Source organism: Lathyrus oleraceus, chromosome 5, assembly GCF_024323335.1.
Source record: "Lathyrus oleraceus cultivar Zhongwan6 chromosome 5, CAAS_Psat_ZW6_1.0, whole genome shotgun sequence".
Taxonomy (NCBI): Eukaryota; Viridiplantae; Streptophyta; class Magnoliopsida; order Fabales; family Fabaceae; genus Lathyrus; species Lathyrus oleraceus.
In genome coordinates, this window is record NC_066583.1 from 4,892,652 (window position 1) to 4,911,509 (window position 18,858).

The following is an 18,858-nucleotide window of genomic DNA, read 5'->3' on the forward strand; positions in this document are numbered from 1 at the left end:
AGTAGGTCTTTTCTTTATGTCAGACGGGATGTTCTTGACATTAGGTCTACCCTGTTGATCAACTTTCTTTATGAGCTTGTTGAACTGTCTCCCAAGCATGGTTAAGGCTTCCGATATACTTTCATCACCTTCAGTATGTCCTGCTTCTGACTCCTCTTCAGCATTAGATACAAAAGCTATGCTTTTGTTCTTCTTTTCAGCATTCTCACACAAGCCCATTTCAAAGGTTTGGAGAGAACCAATGAGCTCATCCACCTTCATATTGCAGATGTCCTGTGCCTCCTCTATGGCTGTGACCTTCATAGCAAATCTCTTAGGCAAGGACCTGAGAATCTTTCTTACAAGTTTCTCTTCAGCCATTTTCTCACCTAGTCCACCAAAGGTGTTTGCAATTTCAAGAATATTCATGTGAAAGTCATGAATAGTCTCATCCTCTTTCATCCTCAGATTTTCAAACTTGGTGGTCAGCATCTGAAGTTTGGACATCTTCACCTTGGAAGTACCTTCATGAGTTACCTTGAGGGTATCCCAAACTTCCTTAGCTAGTTCACAGTGGTGTACCAGCCTGAAGATGTTCTTACTGATTCCATTGAACAATGCATTCAAGGCCTTGGAATTTCCAAGAGCTAATGCCTCTTGCTCCTTGTCCCACTCTTCTTCAGGAATCTGCACACTGACTCCATCTTCACCTGTCCTCATTGGATGTTCCCATCCTTTGTTGATAGCTCTCCAGACTTTGCTGTCTAGAGACCTTAAGAAGGCTATCATACGAGGCTTCCAGTCATCATAATTAGAGCCATCCAACATGGGTGGTCTGTTTGAGTGTCCTAAATCCTTGTCCATGGTACTAGAAAGTAACTTCCCTAGATCTCACCCAGAAATTCACAGGCAGGGTGCCTGCTCTGATGCCAATTGAAATTCTAGTTATCAGACTTTGGATGTCACACGGGTTGTTATGACATCCAATTCTGCACAGACAGGAATTATGCAGAACTTAAAGGTAAGTGCAGTAAATAACACAAGTAATTGTTTACCCAGTTCAGTCCAACATGACCTACATCTGGGGGCTACCAAGCCAGGGAGGAAATCCACTATTAGTAGTATCAATTCAAAGCTAAACTCACCTGTTTACAACTTATCACTTAATCCCTACCCTATGCAATTTCAATCTTACACTAAGATCAGAGTTCCTACTCACTCCCCCTCAATCACCTCAGTGATTACTATCTTTAAACAATATTAAAGACAAGTTGAAGTCACACTTCAAACAACACTTGATTGTGCTTCACAGCTTTAATCAAGATGCACATCACTCACGCTTAAAAGCTTTGAGCGACACAACACTTACAACTCAATGAACACCCTATGCCACAACAATCATCTACTTGATAATGGCTTGGCTTACAAGTTACGTCTAATCCAAGACTCACAAAAATACAACAGTGAAGTATGATGGACACATAAAATCTTCACGCCTCAAAATCCCCGAAACTGAATGAAGGAACGCCTTCCTTTTTATATTGCAGTACCTGGGCTTTTGCACCTGTATTCTCCTGAATTTAAGGTCACACTAGTTCCCATAAATTCAACATTTAGGTTACTAACAAATAGGCTATTTGTTAGGTTCATTAAATGTAGCTTGGTTGTTGGTTTCCTGGTTTTTCTCTAAGCTGTTGACTTCCTGAAGAATAGCCCAAGAAAAGCTGAAACAGAAAACTGAACAACCTACAATATAGCATATGCTGTCAGGAATGAATGTCACGACATTCAGCTCGACATCAAGGTCCATATGCTGAGTCTGTTTTTCCAGAAAACAGACTGTACAATTTTGTTGACCTGTACATGATCAAAATGACCATACTACAGTAACAGCTTACATTAGTAAATGTTAAAGTGTCCAACTTAACATTTACACATTTGGCCTTAAATTAGTTCTGTTATTCTCTTGAAGAACAAACTAAGTTACATGCTGAAGTATAGCAGAACACCACTCTGTCTAATGTTCAGTAGCTGCTGTCAATGATGAATGTCATAACATCCAATTTGACATTCAGTCAGTAGGCCTTATGCCAGGTCTGGTCTTTCCTTGATAACCAGACTAGAAATAAATACTAAGTTCTAACAGAACACCAGCTGTTCTATTCCTTAATATCTGATGACAGGTATGAATGTCACAGCATCCAGTTTGACATTCAATAAATCCTGTGTTAGCTAATCCTGCAGTAACTACTCAAGTGTGTCATGACATCAGTCAAGACATCAGAGTACAGTTAGATATTCTAACCTACAATGTAGTCACACATACATACCATGTCATGACATCAGTCAAGACATTTGTAACCAGCTAGTGTTTTACCATATAATGCAGCCAATTAAACACCTACAGTAGTATTTAGTGAATAATTAAATAGTTTAAAGGTGAATTTTGGAAATATTTGAGACTAAGACTAAAATTGTCAAAAAAAGATAAAAATAAGAATTTTGGGAAGCAGAAAAAGTCAAGCTTATTGGAAAAATCGTTGGGTGAATTGAAAGGATTACTGCGCGATTTGGTCCTTATTATTGCACGGTGATTTTGGATTGGTACGCAATTTCGACGTGTTTTTCCCCATTATAAATGAAAAAAACTTCCTAATCTTTTGGAATTACTTTATCCATCTTATGGGGTGTTAGTTCACCACGGTGAAAAGTTATAAAAGCCCATCGATTTCTGAGATGCATCTCTGGACATACCCATACTACACACCCTGACATGGATACACATATGCATCTCCGAACATATTTTTGGGCAATTAGGGTCGTGTATCCCAATATATGTTTCTTTGTATGGAGGGGGAAATGTACTTGAGGCACCGAGTTAATGTTAGTTAGTTTGTCGCGGAATCATCGACTTCACATGGTCGCGAGTCTCGGACTTTACAAGGTAACATGTATCAAACTTCGACCTTTAGAGGACACGTGTCTCCTGCTGACCCTCCAACTTTTAAAGCCCTTAGAGCCCAACAAGAAGAACCGGTTGTTGTTGCTGCTCTCATTCCTGATAGTTTTCCAAGAGGCCCTTATGGCACCTCCTTACTTCATCTCTGTGCATAACATGATGGTAGAAATATATGGGAAGGAAAGATATATTCATTTACTTTTAAGTTACATCTATTTCATACTAATTGAGTTGTGAGTAACATTGAGATATTTATTTTTACAGGAGTGTGAAACAAAAAAAAAAGTAAGCCATGTCAGGAAGATTTTGAACCTGGAAAATAATGTAGACACATGGTTTCATGATGTAGTTCATTACTCTGGGCTGGTAGGTTTAGGCGCCACTAGATACAAGACCATTAGCCATGGCATATTGGCAACTTTTGTGGAGAGTTGGCACAAGGAGACGTCGTCTTTCCATATCCCTCATGGTGATATGTCCATCACCCTTTATAATTTCTCATGCCTTCTGGATATTCTGGTTAAGGGAAGATTCCTAAAACATTCTCTAATCAATAAATCTTAGGCACTCGAATTGATGGTAAATCATTTGGGAGTTGACCTAGGTGAGGCCCAAGAGGAGCTTGATGCCATGAGAGGCGCTCATGCCTGATTTTCATATTTGGAGGAACTATACAATACCACCTGGTTTAGGAAGTAAAGGTTGAAGTTTATGATGAGCAGGTTTTATTCCATAGACAACATGCATTAAGGTCATACTTCATGTACTTGGTTGGCACAACAATATTTATGGACAAAAGTGCAACATATGTCGATGTTGTTTACTTGACATACTTCATAGACTTGGTGTGGATCCACACGTATAACTAGGGTCAAGTGTTTGGTTTATCTATACTCAAAACTAAGTGAAGTTTGTCTTTAGAAGACAAGACATATGACAAGAAGTTGCACGTTATTTACGGTAATATACATGCAACCTTTATTGTTACTAGGAGTGGAAAATGGGTCAGGTTGTACGGGTACAGGCCCAAAAGTCCTCCCTGCCCCAAACCGAAGTTAAACAAATTAGACTCTTTTCTGCCCATTTCTCAAATCAGTTTTGACGGGTTGGGTTACCATGGGTTACAGGTTATTTCGGTCAGTTTATTTGGGCTATCGGGCTTATCCATTTTCAGACCCAGTAACATTATTTGATCTTAGCAAAATCTAATTTGTTCTTACATTGAATTCTAAATTTTCAATGTAAAAGTATGTCAAATATTTAAATTGGCCAATATTTAAAAATAATATTATAATATTCATATACATTTGAAGCGCCGCGAAAAATATAGTGTCGCCACCGGATTTTATTTATTCCAAAGAAAGGGAAAGGTTAGGCAAGAATTAATGGGGATTAAGGAGAGGTTAGGCAAGAATGATGGTCTCAGGGTGAATTGACGGAGGGGAGGTGTGAATTGGGGTCGGAAATCCACTTAGGCAACCCATTTCTCCAAACACCAAATCCGGATCCAACGTGAATATTGAAGGTTCAGTCCAAAACTTGTTGAAGAAATTCGCTGAAAGCTTCAAACGAAGCCAGCACACGCTTAGAAACGTGTGACACTCATCATCGGCGATGATGAATCTCCCTCGCTGGCATACACCAAGAACCATGTCAGACTTGTTCTTAATCTAACAACAACAGCAACCTCACTTGCGCATCGAAGCCATGTTCAAAGCTCAAACAAAACAACGACGAGGTTCTCGAAATCTGGTGGCGAAACTCGAATCAACCAAATCGGGAAAATGCAACCTTGGATTAAGATTGTAATTTAGAAACTCACCTTCGGGCGCCGGCAAATCTCCTCCGACGGCCGCAAGAATCGACCCGATCCAACTCCTCCAATCTACATCATCGTTATTGCTAGGTTGGGAAGGACTCAAAGATCCTTGTGTTGGCGATGGAGAGAGAACGGTTGTCTGGTTCGTATGCGTCGCGTAGAGATGAAGATGAAGGTCGTCCGGACGTGGACGGGTAAGCTCTCTCTCGATTCTCGTTTCCAATTTTTGTTTCAGATTCCTTCGCTTTTCCGTTTCGATTCCGTTGCTCTTCTTCTTCTATTTTTTTATTTCTGTTGCAGGGTGGTGGATCGTTGTGTTGGAGGTCGTTGTTGGAGATAGAATGGAGTTATCGTCGATGGCGATGGATGACGGTGGATGAGTCGCGGGTGAATCTGGAGTAACCGAAGGTGAAGAAACCACGCTCAGGTAACCTTCAATCTCAATACTCCTCCCGCCTCCTATTCTCTCTTCTTCTTCTTCAACTTATTTAGCCTATAAGAGCTATGATGTGGTTGTTAATGAGAGGTATGTGAATGACTGTGCCGGTTTCTTGGATGAGGTTGATCGAAGTTGGAGAAGGTTGTGTAGGGGATGTAGGGAGGTTCGCGTGAATGGAAGGTTGCAGGTTTGGTTAGGGTGAAGAAGAATTGGTTGAATGGTGATGGAGGTTACGGTTGGATATGTTGAAGTGTTGAAGATGGAGAAGTATGGTTGAAGGTTGATGAAGGGTTCTGTTAACCATGATGGAGAGTGAATGGTGAGGAAGATGGCTCGTGGTTGAGAAAGTGAGAGAGGTTGAAGAGGTTGTGAATTGTTGAATTATGGGAAAGATGATGGAGAGATTGAATTGAAGATGGAGGATGGTTCTTATAGGAGAGTAAGGTTAGAGAGATGGTTGGTTATGACAGGTGGAAGTAGTTAGATTCAATGACAGTTGGCGAAAGTTGGAATTGATTAGGCGGTTAGGACGGTTGAAGACAGTTAGATTTCTGTTAGAAAGCTGTTGGAAATTCTGTTATCAACTTTGTATTTCTGTTAGAAAATTAGTTACAAACTTCTGTTGTGAAGTTAACCGACTCTGGTGTGTGTTGTTTTCTCTTATGCAGAAAGTTTGAAGCAGTGGTTATTGAAGAAGGTCGGAGGGTTATGAAAATTTCATATGATGTTGTTATAGAAAAAAACGGATTGGTTATAAGGAGGTGGAAGTTAGTTCGTGGAATGAATGCTTTGGCAACTGATCTCGTTTAGCCTCTCAATTCTATTCCTGTTCTTTTTTTGCTGTTGTTTCTGTTATGTTTTTTTATTTATTTCTGCAGGTTATGAGCTCGAAAGAGTGTGTTACGGAACTCCGGAAGCTGGTTTTTAGTAGGAATTGAAGTCACAGTTTATTCAAGGTGAAGCTCTTTGGTTAGCAGGGTGGTGATATCATCTTCCTTCAGAATTAAACTGGCTATTTGCTTTAGAGCTTTATCTGCATCAGTAAACACTTCATCATTGCCTAATGATGATGACACGCTCTTCATGTCTTGCGATATGATCAGCGATTTTATTGTTAGCTTGTTAGGTATTTTTGTGATGTATTTTTGTGATGATATCCATTTTGTGCAGGTTTTTCAGGATGATGGTTGAGTGATTTAGTTTATGGAATTTGGTTCGGTTGAGGATGTGGAACTGTTTTGCTGTGATCAAACTCAGGTTAGAGACGAAGTTCTTTTTGGGTGCGGCTGGTTTTCTTGGTTTCAATTGGTTTTGTGGTTAACTGAACTTGAGCTTACGTTGCAGGTCGAACGTAGGATAAATGAAAGCTCCGTAGGCATGGGTTGGTGGCCATGGTTTGATGCAGGCTTGGCGACGACAGGAACCTTGCAGTTCGCAGCAGACAAAAGAGGGAAAACGGCATCCACCAACCCAATGAAGTGTTGAAATTAGTTGCATTAGCTAGTGTTGGTGTTGTATATTTTGTAACTAATGTAAGTTTGGAGTTATATGTTATACGGATTGGGATCGGGTGTACGTTTGTATAAGATATGTACCGAATTTGGTTTAAATGGGATATGGATTGAAGTATGACAGTATGTTGTAAAAATGAATGTAAGGTTGGAAATTGAGTGATTTGTGTATAACTTTTGTATGAATGAAATTTTGAAATTGAAAGTGTAATGGTTTATGTTCTAGATGGGAATTGGATATTGAATTAAACTAAATAGATATTGGAATATAATTGGATATGGGGTAAAAGTGGATAATTGGGTGTTTGGTTAGAATTGGATAAAATTGGATTAAAATGGGGTCTAATGGATTGGTAATATGGACCCGATTATGGTTTAGAATGGTTAAACAAATGAATGAAAAATGAAATGAACTTTGGGTAAATGGTTGACTTTGGTCAACTGGTTGACCAAAAAGTCAATAGTTGACCCAAAGTCAACTTAGGTGAAAATGTGTGAAATGTTAGGTAATGACTTGTATGGACTTGAACAATGACTCGATAGAATGAATGAAAATGGACTTGACTGAACCACACAGTTCCTTTGAATCAGATGAAGTATGTCATGATACTAGACTTGAAATCCAAACAAACACAACCAAGCCAACGAATACTCAACCGAGCAACCGATTGTAGCACCCTGGATGAATCTTAACTAGTGAATCAGAACCATGAATCTCAAACAGGCAACCGAATCATTTATGATGAACCCAACGAATCAGATGCAACTTCCCAGAATTAGGGTTTTCGCTATGATCCTTGGTGAATACCCTTGAACCCATGATTTTATGCTTTTTTTCGAATGCAAGTGGAATGTGTTATGATATAATGAATATGTAGATGAAATGAATGCTTATCATGATATGCAAATGCTTAGGGTTAATGACCTAGATGAACTTGTGAATGGTAGGGTGAATTTTAGGGTATGACAGTTACCCCTATTTAATCTTCTCGAACCTGAATGCGCGGATAGCAACAACTTCCAGACATTCAAGGTAGTAGGGGATTAAATACTAGAATATCGGAAAATTTGCCCACCAAGAACGAATGAAATGTGAAGATAGGTCACAAAGAAATTCTTCATTGAGATGTAGGATGAACAAACTAGCTTTTGGGCAGGCAGCTGCTGGGGGTTGAAATGTTGTCTGATCGAAGGATATTTACGGAAGGTTAGAGATGCATGACATATGCATGATGTTGATGCAATGTGATTTATTCTTCTTTTTCAACAGGCTCTCTGTTTTTTTTTTTTTTTTTTATGAGCAAGCTTTTCATTTTTTCGTTTTCCGAAACTCTCTGGCAAGCACTGAGAATATTTTTCATGTCGGGGGGAACGGTGAAATATTTTTTGAAACATGGTTTACCAAGCGAAACCTGGACTTTATTTTTTGTTTATGACTGGGAAGAAAGAAAGGGAGAGAAGCCAAACACAATTTGTCTTTGCTGAGGGATGGGTTCCGAAGTTAACCTTATCGGAAGGAGAAGAGAAGGGTAAAGGGAGGGGCTCCGAAGTTAACCTTATCGGAAAGAGAAGAAATGGATCCCGAAGTTAACCTTATCGAGGAGAGAAGGGAAGTATCCTGAAGTTAACCTTACCAGGAGGGAAGAAATGGATCCCGAAGTTAACCTTATCGGGGGAGAAGAGATGGATCCTGAAGTTAACCTTATCAAGGAGAGAAGAAACGAAAACGGGCTTCCGAAGTTAACCTTATCGAAAAGAGAAGGAGTGGATCCTAAAGTTAGCCTTATCAGGAAGAGAAGAAATGGATCCCGAAGTTAACATTATCGGGGGAGAAGAGAAGTCTCTGAAGTTAACCTTATCGGAAAGGGAAGAAAATGGTCCTGAAGTTAACCTTATCAAGAAGAGAAGAAATGACGACATCGCTGGGGAAACATTCCAAAGTTAACCTTATTGGAACTGGAGAAGGACATAGGGGGTCCCGAAGTTAACCTTATCGGGAAGAGAAGACACGAGAAAGGGAGTTCCGAAGTTAACCTTATCGGAAAGGGAAGAAATGGATCCTGAAGTTAACCTTATCAGGGAGAGAAGAAGGGGGATACAGATTTCCGAAGTTAACCTTATCGGAAGGAGAAGAAGGGTATCCTGAAGTTAACCTTATCAGGAAGAGAAGAGAAATGGGGCCTGAAGTTAACCTTATCGGAAGGGAAGAAGGGGTCCTGAAGTTAACCTTATCAGGAAGAGAAGAAAGTTTCCGAAGTTAACCTTATCGGAAGGGAAGAAGGGGTCCTGAAGTTAACCTTATCAGGAAGAGAAGAAAGTTTCTGAAGTTAACCTTATCGGAAGGGAAGAAGGGGTCCTGAAGTTAACCTTATCAGGAAGAGAAGAAAGGCATAATGGTTTTCCGAAGTTAACCTTATCGGAAAGGGAAGAAACAGGTTATAGCCATATGACTCACTCTAAAGTGAATGGAAGGCTTGGTCAACATGTTCAACTTGCAAAGACACACAGGAAGGTCTGATATTGTGTATGTTTGACACGGCTGGGGTATGGTTTGGCCAACGGAACTGGACTTACAAATGGTTCTCCCGACTGGGACTGAACGCCGCGGGGGTATTGAAAGAGGGTTTATCCACTGGGTTGGATTCCAGGAAAGTGCCGACGGAAATGGGCTACTGAGTAGTGCCAAGAGAGTTTTGGACTTGTTTCTTTCTCGTTTAGAGAGCTTCATGATTATATCAAATGATATGCATGAGATGATATGAATTATGCATGACAGGCTTATGCAATGGTATGAGGGTCCACGGATGCCCCAAGTTTGGGCGTGGTGTGCCCTGAACAGAGGTCCATTTGCTTGGGTCACAAGGCCTCTGATTCATGGGGTGTGAGCTGCATCTCACATGACTCCCCGACATCTGACTTCTTGATATTGCTGGAGAATTAAATTTGAGCAGGATCTTCTGATGCCCCAGGCTGGATCTGAAAAGCTCTCACGAGCGGGAAGAGAACCTTCGTCTCTTTGGATCGTCTTGCCCCGGTCTGTTGGTTACCTGCACTGATTTCCCCAGTCTATTGGGTATCTGCATGGATTTCCCTAGTCACAAGCTATGAAGCAACTTTGTCATAGATTATCTCAATTTGACGTGCCCCAGCATCTTGGAGTTGCACTCCTCTGATTAACCACCTCAGAGAGATTGACTTCTTATGCTCTTGGGGTGGCCTGCCCCAGTACGAGCCTTGAAGAAACTTTGCCTCTGGATGGCTGACCTTTGAGGGAGTGCCCCTGACTAATTGGTCTTCAGAGAGATTTGTCGAATCTCGTCGTGACTACTTCTGATCGGCTGGATCTTGAAGAGATTTCTCGACGTGACTACTTCTAATCGCCTGGATCTTGAAGAGATTTCTCGATGCAACTTCCTCTGATCGACTAGATCTTGTAGGGATTTCTCAACGTGATTTCCTCTGATCGACTAGATCTTGTAGTAGTTTTGTCTTTAGCTTAACAGAGTCTTTAAACATTCTGCTATAGTATGATCAAAATAAGTGGCTTGCCCCTGCTCAACGGAGGTCTCAGACATTATGGACTTTTGAATCATCAGTCAAGATGATTTTCCTCTGCTCAATGGAGGTCTCAGGCATTCTGCACTTTTGATATGATCCAAAGAAGTGGCTTGCCCCTGCTCAACGGAGGTCTCAGGCGTTCTTCACTTTTGAATCATCAGTCAAGATGATTTGCCTCTGCTCAATGGAGGTCTCAGGCATTATCCACTTTTGAATCATCAAATTCCTCAATTCATGTTCATTATGGAAGATTTCTAGATGTCAGATGCTTACCCACGAGTAAGACAAGTTCATTTTAGAAATGATAATGCAAATTTCATGTTTATGCTAGTTTTGAAATCCCATTTTGTTCACTGGAATTATGACATATAGTGAATGAATCACTAATGAGGATGTCATATCGATACCAACACAAATGATAAGCAAATCATTAAGGAGTCAGCTTTAACACGATAGTACTGACTATAGTACGCTTTCGGACTAAACCTTGCTTCAATTAGGTCTTTTGAGGGTTGTAACGTGGCCTGGTTCACGGTTTTCAGAAAAAAGGATTTATGGCTCGAAACCTATTCTAACCCACCCACTCTTCGTGATGTTCTCCAGTCCTATGTTCAGCTAGTTTGATACAAGCGCTCATCCTTCAAAAGGGATTTGGGGGTGAAGATGAACCCACAAGGTTTTAGGAGGGGCAGTCATACACCTTCTGTCTGGTTTGTTGCCATACGATTTTGTTCTCGCTGAGGATTTTCTTATGATTCCTCTTTGTTCGATTCGTTCTTTCATTTCCCTATTTTTGCTGGATTGACTCTGATTTGAGATCCGCAGGGATGCCCTAATTTTTGCCTAAGTAACTTGTTCTCAAGTTTCGACTTAGCGGGCTTTCATCTCTTTTGATTTTGGTTTTTCCTCTTAATGGAACCAAACGTGTGACATTTGCTCAATTGATTAGAAGGGTTGTGACTGCCTCGTGCCTCTATGGGTGAGGGATAACCAATGCATACTTATTGTTTCCGACCTCTTTTAAGGGATAAGATATGGTTGATCTTCAGATAGGACACTCCTCTTTTAAAGTTTGAACGCCTGGCCAAACTAACTGACCTCTACCCTGCCCCGGGTTAAGATTGAGGTTTTTATATTCAGAAAGAAACTCCTACTCCTTGGCTCGAAGGGGTTGACTAGGGATTATCCTCCTTATATCTCCGGTGTTTAGGATTCAAAATAATGCCTTACATCATCAGCAAGGTTCTATCCAAAAGCGTTCGTGCAGTGATATCGTGTTTTCAATCTCATCATTCTCCTTTTGATTTTGCTTAACAAAAGTTTGGTATCGATGAAAAATATGAGTGGACACGAATGAATTTATTCAAAACAATGCATATTCATTTCAATGCCATTATTATTCAAAAGCAAACGAGTTTACACAAGTGAATATCTACAAATGACAAACAAGAAAAATTGCACATGAAAAATGATTGAACAAACTAATGATTGATGGAGTGATCAGCCTTATTCTTCCCACAACTTGGGGTCTCAGTTCTTGCAGAAGTTGATGAAGTAGTCATATAGAGGGAACTTCTTCGAGTCTACCACTGCTCTGATTGCGGCATTGCAGATGTGCTTGCATGCGCGGGGTTATTCATGACGTTTGGAACCGCTGGCGTGAACGATATAGCTTTCGAGTCAATCAAGTCTTGTACTTTGTGCTTGAAGACATCACAATTCTCGATCGAGTGTCCTAGCGTCCCAGAGTGATACTCACAGCTAGCATTCATGTCATACCCAGGAGAAAGGGGTTTTGGATGAGCCTTGGCTTCTCTTAACTAAACCAATGAATCCCTGAGCAAATAGGCTAACAGATGACCATACGGCATGGGAATTGGGTCGAACTTCCTGGGAGGCCTCCTTGGTCCTTGTCTAGCCTACTGATAGCAGTTCTGCTGCTGGTTTGGATATGGGTTCGACACCTCAGACGTATTTGTCTGTGAAGTCTTGGGGGTGCGTACTACGTTCAAGCCTTGTGGTGTGAACATAATAACCCTCGAATCAATCAGATCTTGTACCTTGTACTTGAGACTCTGACAGTCTTCGGTCGAGTGCCCATGTGCCCCAGAATGGAATTCGCACCTAGTGTTGGCATCATAGCCTTGAGGGAGAGGTGTTGTGGGAGGTCCCAACTTTCTGTACTTCACCAAGGAGGCTTGAAGCAAGTGAGCAAGCAGTTGACTGTATGACATGGGGATCAGATTTATCCTCCTCTATGGGTTCTTCGATTTCTGGGCCCCCAGCTGATAGGGATCCTGTTGCTGGTTTGTATAGGGTTTGGCACCATAGATGTACTTGTCTGGAAAGTCTTAGGGGTGCGTACTACGTTCAGACCTTGTGGTGTGAACAGAATAACCCTCGAATCAATCAGATCTTGTACCTTGTACTTGAGACTCTGACAGTCTTCGATCGAGTGCCCAGGTGCCCCAGAATGGAATTCACACCTAGAATTGGCATCATATCCTTGAGGGAGAGGTATTAGGGTTGGTCCCAACTCTCTCAGCCATACCAATGAGTGCATAAGCAATAGAGGGAGAAGCCTACTATACGACATAGAAACGTGATCCATGTGCCTTTCTGGCTTCTTTGTCTTTCTCTGACCCTGATGAGCATAACTCCTTTGCTGATTAGGATATTGATTATGCACTGGGTCGCTTTGCCTGGGTCGGGGAACAAGAAGTGATTGCTGACATGGAGCCTTTGAAGATCTAGGCCGTGGATAGAATCCATGAGGTAACTCTTGGTGTGGATTAGAATCAGGCGCGTTCACTTAAGGGATCACCTCTGGCATAACAACTGGCCTATGATAGCTCAACAATACATTCATGAGATCCAAAGCACGAGCGGACTGAGTCTTCAGATCTATGAGTTCCAAGCACAAGGCTTCATGACTTTCCAACAACTCGTCCATGGTAACTCGCGGCATACTTCTGGCTTGAACAGATGTCAGGTAATCACTGATTGCAACAGGTTCTGGACAAAGGCCAAATAACAGTGAGTCTCCTCGAATAGGTTTAATGAAATGCAATTATGCATGAATGCAAGATGTTTTATGTTCCCAAAGGAATGCATATACTGAATGATGTGATGAAGTGGCACGCCACATCATAGATCCAAGGGTTCACAGCATCTTGGACGATCTGATTGTGACGCTCAAGGTAGGTTGAAGGTTTATTTCCCTACGAGAAACCACTATATCCCCTCACAAGGTGAGTACTAAGACTTATGAAGATGCTTAGATTCATGGGTCATGAGGCGAAAGTGTCGTCGTCGACACAAAATACTTGTGGGCCAACAACACTTTCGGGATGACCTCCTCTAAGTGAAGTTTCCTTCAACTTCGAAAGCCAAGGATTGTCTAAAGGTCCTTGGAGTCATGGACCCCCTTCGGAAGAATGATAGTCAACGCAAATGTGACTCACGTGCCAACCAAAATCCAAAAAGAATCTACTCCAAGCGGGGTCTTCGTACCTCCCCTTCAAGACAACTACGTCCGAAGGGTCAATACGAATAACCCTCCTATCTTAGGTGAACTTTCTAAGCCTGTGCATTAGGCTTCTCACTCCATACTACCTATCCCACAAGATCTAAGCAGGATAATATATAACAGGCATATATAACAGGAATGGATAAATAAGGCAAGCGATAACAGAAGTAAACAATCCAAGAAAAGGATATAGGCAAGCTAGGCTTGACTCCCTTATGGGAACTCCATATTGTCCCCAATAGAGTCGCCAGCTGAAGCGCCGCGAAAAATACAGAGTCGCCACCGGATTTTATTTATTCCAAAGGAAACGGAAAATAGCGATAAAACCCCAAATGAGAGAAATGGTCTCGCAACCAAGAGCGGATTCGGAAGTCGGTTATGCAAGGGGAAGGTATTAGCACCCCTCACATCCTGGGTACTCCATGGGAACCACTTGCTCGTATCAAATGCGTATGGATGTTTACTTATCTGTAAGTTGCTTGCTATTGGGAATGAGATGAGAGAATTAGATGGGAGAGAAAATAAGTTTTAATTTAGTGTGCTCGCCAAGGATTTGGGCCCTCATGCCTACGTATCCCCATACGTGCAATAGGGAAGTCAGAGCTTCGTAGTTTGGCTCAAAAATGGCGTATTTGTTTGGTTGTTTTTACTAAAGAGTATTGACGTTCGCGCGTTACTGTTCACTTGCTTGTATACTCTGTCATGGGAGCATAAAGTATTTGCTTGTTTGCGGTAAAGTGGATATGCTTGGTTCGCACTCTAGCAGTTAAACATTACTTGTTCACACATGGAGGCTTAAGCTTCGTTCACGGTAGAACGGAAGTAACACGTCCTTATTGAAAGGTTTTGAAATGTGCGCTAAAGCAAAAGATGATTTGATTGGTTAGGGTCGATTTTATGCATGGAGACAAGCATTAAACCCTTGGCTAGATACAGTCAACGATCCAATAACTCGGGAGTTGAGAGGACAACATGGTCCTAACCACTCTTTTTCATCCAAAAAAGAGATTCGAATTATGAAAAGAATTTGGCAAGTTTAACCGTTGGAACTTAGAGGGAGACAAGTCTTTAACCCTTGACTAAGTACAGTCAACAATCAAAGTACTTGGGAATCGAGAGGACAATGTAGTCCTAACTATTCTTTTTCTTTCTCATAGCACCTAGATTTAACTTGTTTGAATCATTAGATGTTTTAGGGAGGAAAGTCAAGTCTCGGGTCCTCAGGCTAGGTACGGCCGACAACCCAATTACTTGAATGTTATGTACAAACACGTACACCCCATTTGTATTCCAATTTGTTATGAAAATGTTTTGAAAAAAGAACTTGACGTTGAATCAAGTGTTTGAATTTATTATGAAAATAGTGAGTGAAAAATGGAGGTGAGAGATGGAATGAAGTCGAGAAGAGAACGAAGAAGAGATGTAGATGGTGGATCTTAGAGTGAATGGAGAATGTTTGACGTTGGATCAAGCATTCACGTTGCAATGGTGTGAGTTTTATTCGGAAAACAACTTGACGTTGAATCAAGTACCTTTTGTTTCTTTTGAAATGCTTTGTTTATCGTTTTGTATTTTATCTTTGATTATTAACATGCATATTAAACTAACTAGAAAGCAATAAATCTAAGCTATTACATGACTAAGGGGAGGGGGGACATTTAACCCATAATGGGGGATCTATCCATACAATACAATGGAAAGAAAATGAAAGGAAAATACAAGTTACAAACTACTAAACTATGTATCATGCCTAAGGCATACAAGTAACATGGTACTTCAAACAATACAAAGTTATTGAATGAAATGGAATGGTTAGGAGTATGGCTAGCTAAGAGTGAGCTTGCTTCTCCAAGTCATATGTGACAACAAAACAACAAACGAGTTAGCATGAGATAAAGTCAAATGAACGAGAATGATGCAACAATATGTAAGTACATAAAATGGTTATAATCGATTCAAAAGGTAATGGATAAATTAATGAAAAACAATCAAATATATATCCTATGATCAAGGCAAATGAAACTAAGCATACAAAGTATTCATCACCTAAATTGAAATGGGATTTTCAATTTACAATATGACCATAAACCAAAAAATCGATTAAATGGACAATTAAAGTGAGTATTATTTCTAATAGTCTAAAATCTATCTAAACATGCATTAAGATCAAAATCAATCAAATAGAAAATTACCAATCTACATTCAAGAATAGAGTTCTAATCTACACGATTATACAAATCAAATTGAGTGAAAAATCCACTTAGGCAAAAAGCCCATTTCTCCAAACACCAAATATGGATCCAACGTGAACATTGAAGGTTCAGTCCAAAACTTGCTGAAGAAATTCGCTGAAAGCTTCAAACAAAACCAGCACACGCTTAGAAACGTGTGACACTCATCATCGGCGATGATGAATCTCCCTCGGTGGCACACACCAAGAACCATGTCAGACTTGTTCTTAATCTAACAACAACAGCAACCTCACTTGCGCATCGAAGCCATGTTCAAAGCTCAAACAAAACAACGACGAGGTTCTCGAAATCTGGTGGCGAAACTCGAATCAACCAAATCGGGAAAATGCAACCTTGGATCAAGATTGTAATTTAGAAACTCACCTTCGGGCGCCGGCAAATCTCCTCCGACGGCCGCAAGAATCAACATGATCCAACTCCTCCAATCTACGTCGTCATCATTGCTATGTTGGGAAGAACTCGAAGATACTTGTGTTGGCGATGGAGAGAGAATGGTTGTCTGGTTCGTATGCGTCGCATAGAGATGAAGATGAAGGTCGTCTGGACGTAGACGGGTAAGCTCTCTCTCGATTCTCGTTTCCGATTTTTGTTTCAGATTCCTTCGCTTTTCCTTTTCGATTCCGTTGCTCTTCTTCTTCTATTTTTTTATTTCTGTTGCAGGGTGGTGGATCATTGTGTTGGAGGTTGTTGTTGGAGATAGAATGGAGTTGTCGTCGATGGTGATGGATGACAGTGGATGAGTCTCGGGTGAATCTGGAGTAACCGAAGGTGAAGAAACCACGCTCAGGTAACCTTCAATCTCAATACTCCTCCCGCCTCCTATTCTTTCTTCTTCTTCTTCAACTTCTTTAGCCTATAGGAGCTATGATGTGGTTGTTAATGAGAGGTATGTGAATAAGTGTGCTGGTTTCTTGGATGAGATTGATCGAAGTTGGAGAAGGTTGTGTAGGGGATATATGGAGGTTCGCGTGAATGGAAGGTTGGAGGTTCGGTTAGGGTGAAGAAGAATTGGTTGAATGGTGATGGAGGTTACGGTTGGAGATGTTGAAGTGTTGAATATGGAGAAGTATGGTTGAAGGTTGATGAAGGGTTCTGTTAACTGTGATGGAGAGTGAATGGTGAGGAAGATGGCTCGTGGTTGAGAAAGTGAGAGAGGTTGAAGAGGTTGTGAATTGTTGAATTATGGGAAAGATGATGGAGAGCTTGAATTGAAGATGGAGGATGGTTCTTATAGGAGAGTAAGGTTAGAGAGATAGTTGGTTATGACAGTTGGAAGTAGTTAGATTCAATGACAGTTGGCGAAAGTTGGAATTGATTAGGCGGTTAGGACGGTTGAAGACAGTTAGATTTCTGTTAGAAAGTTGTTGGAAATTTTGTTATCAGCTTTGTATTTCTGTTAGAAAATTAGTTACAAACTTCTGCTGTGAAGTTAACCGACTCTGGTGTGTGTTGTTTTCTCTTATGCAGGAAGTTTGAAGCAGTGGTTATTGAAGAAGGTCGGAGGGTTATGAAAATTTCATATGATGTTGTTGTAGAAAAAAACGGATTGGTTATAAGGAGGTGGAAGTTAGTTCGTGGAATGAATGCTTTGGCAACTGATCTCGTTTAGCTTCTCAATTCTATTCCTGTTCTTTTTTTGCTGTTGTTTCTGTTATGTTTTTTTATTTATTTCTGCAGGTTATGAGCTCGAAAGAGTGTGTTGCGAAACTCCGGAAGCTGGTTTTTAGTAGGAATTGAAGTCACAGTTTATTCAAGGTGAAGCTCTTTGGTTAGCAGGGTCGTGATATCATCTTCCTTCAGAATTAAACTGGCTATTTGCTTTAGAGCTTTATCTGCATCAGTAAACACTTCATCATTGCCTAATGATGATGACACGCTCTTCATGTGTTGTGATAGCATCAGCGATTTTATTGTTAGCTTGTTAGGTATTTTTGTGATGTATTTTTGTGATGATATCCATTTTGTGCAGGTTTTTCAGGATGATGGTTGAGTGATTTAGTTTGTGGAATCTGGTTCGGTTAAGGATGTGGAACTGTTTTGCTGTGATCAAACTCAGGTTAGAGACGAAGTTCTTTTTGGGTGCGGCTGGTTTTCTTGGTTTCAATTGGTTTTGTGGTTAACTGAACTTGAGCTTGCGTTGCAGGTCGAACATAGGCTAAATGAAAGCTCCGCAGGCATGGCTTTGCTTCATGTTTTAATGGGTTGGTGGCCATGGTTTGATGCAGGCTTGGCGACGACAGGAACCTTGCAGTTCGCAGCAGACAAAAGAGGGAAAACGACATCCACCAACCCAATGAAGTGTTGAAATTAGTTGCATTAGCTAGTGTTGGTGTTGTAATTTTTGTAACTAATGTAAGTTTTGAGTTATATGTTATACGGATTGGGATCAGGTGTACGTTTGTATAAGATATGTACGGAATTTGGTTTAAATGGGATATGGATTGAAGTATGACAGTATGTTGTAAAAATGAATGTAAGGTTGGAAATTGAGTGATTTGTGTATAACTTTTGTATGAATGAAATTTTGAAATTGAAAGTGTAATGGTTTATGCTCTAGATGGGAATTGGATATTGAATTAAACTAAATAGATTATGGAATATAATTGGATATGGAGTAAAAGTGGATAATTGGGTGTTTGGTTAGAATTGGATAAAATTGGATTAAAATGGGGTCTAATGGATTGGTAATATGGACCCGGCTATGGTTTAGAATGGTTAAACAAATGAATGAAAAATGAAATGAACTTTGGGTAAATGGTTGACTTTGGCCAACTGGTTGACCAAAAAGTCAATAGTTGACCAAAAGTCAACT

General features: G+C 40.6%; 2 long non-coding RNA genes across 2 annotated transcripts; both read left to right on the forward strand.

The window, feature by feature from the left end:
• The first annotated feature begins 4,274 nt into the window (after nucleotides 1-4,274).
• On the forward strand, nucleotides 4,275-6,918 carry LOC127087329 (uncharacterized). The gene is made up of 5 exons (XR_007789852.1): nucleotides 4,275-4,951; nucleotides 5,058-5,184; nucleotides 5,865-6,152; nucleotides 6,367-6,453; nucleotides 6,541-6,918. It is a non-coding gene; the product is annotated as an uncharacterized LOC127087329 (long non-coding RNA).
• A 9,092-nt stretch (nucleotides 6,919-16,010) lies between these two features.
• Nucleotides 16,011-18,588, forward strand: LOC127087330 (uncharacterized). Its single transcript, XR_007789853.1, has 5 exons — nucleotides 16,011-16,600; nucleotides 16,707-16,833; nucleotides 17,514-17,801; nucleotides 18,016-18,102; nucleotides 18,190-18,588. It is a non-coding gene; the product is annotated as an uncharacterized LOC127087330 (long non-coding RNA).
• The last annotated feature ends 270 nt before the right edge of the window (nucleotides 18,589-18,858 follow it).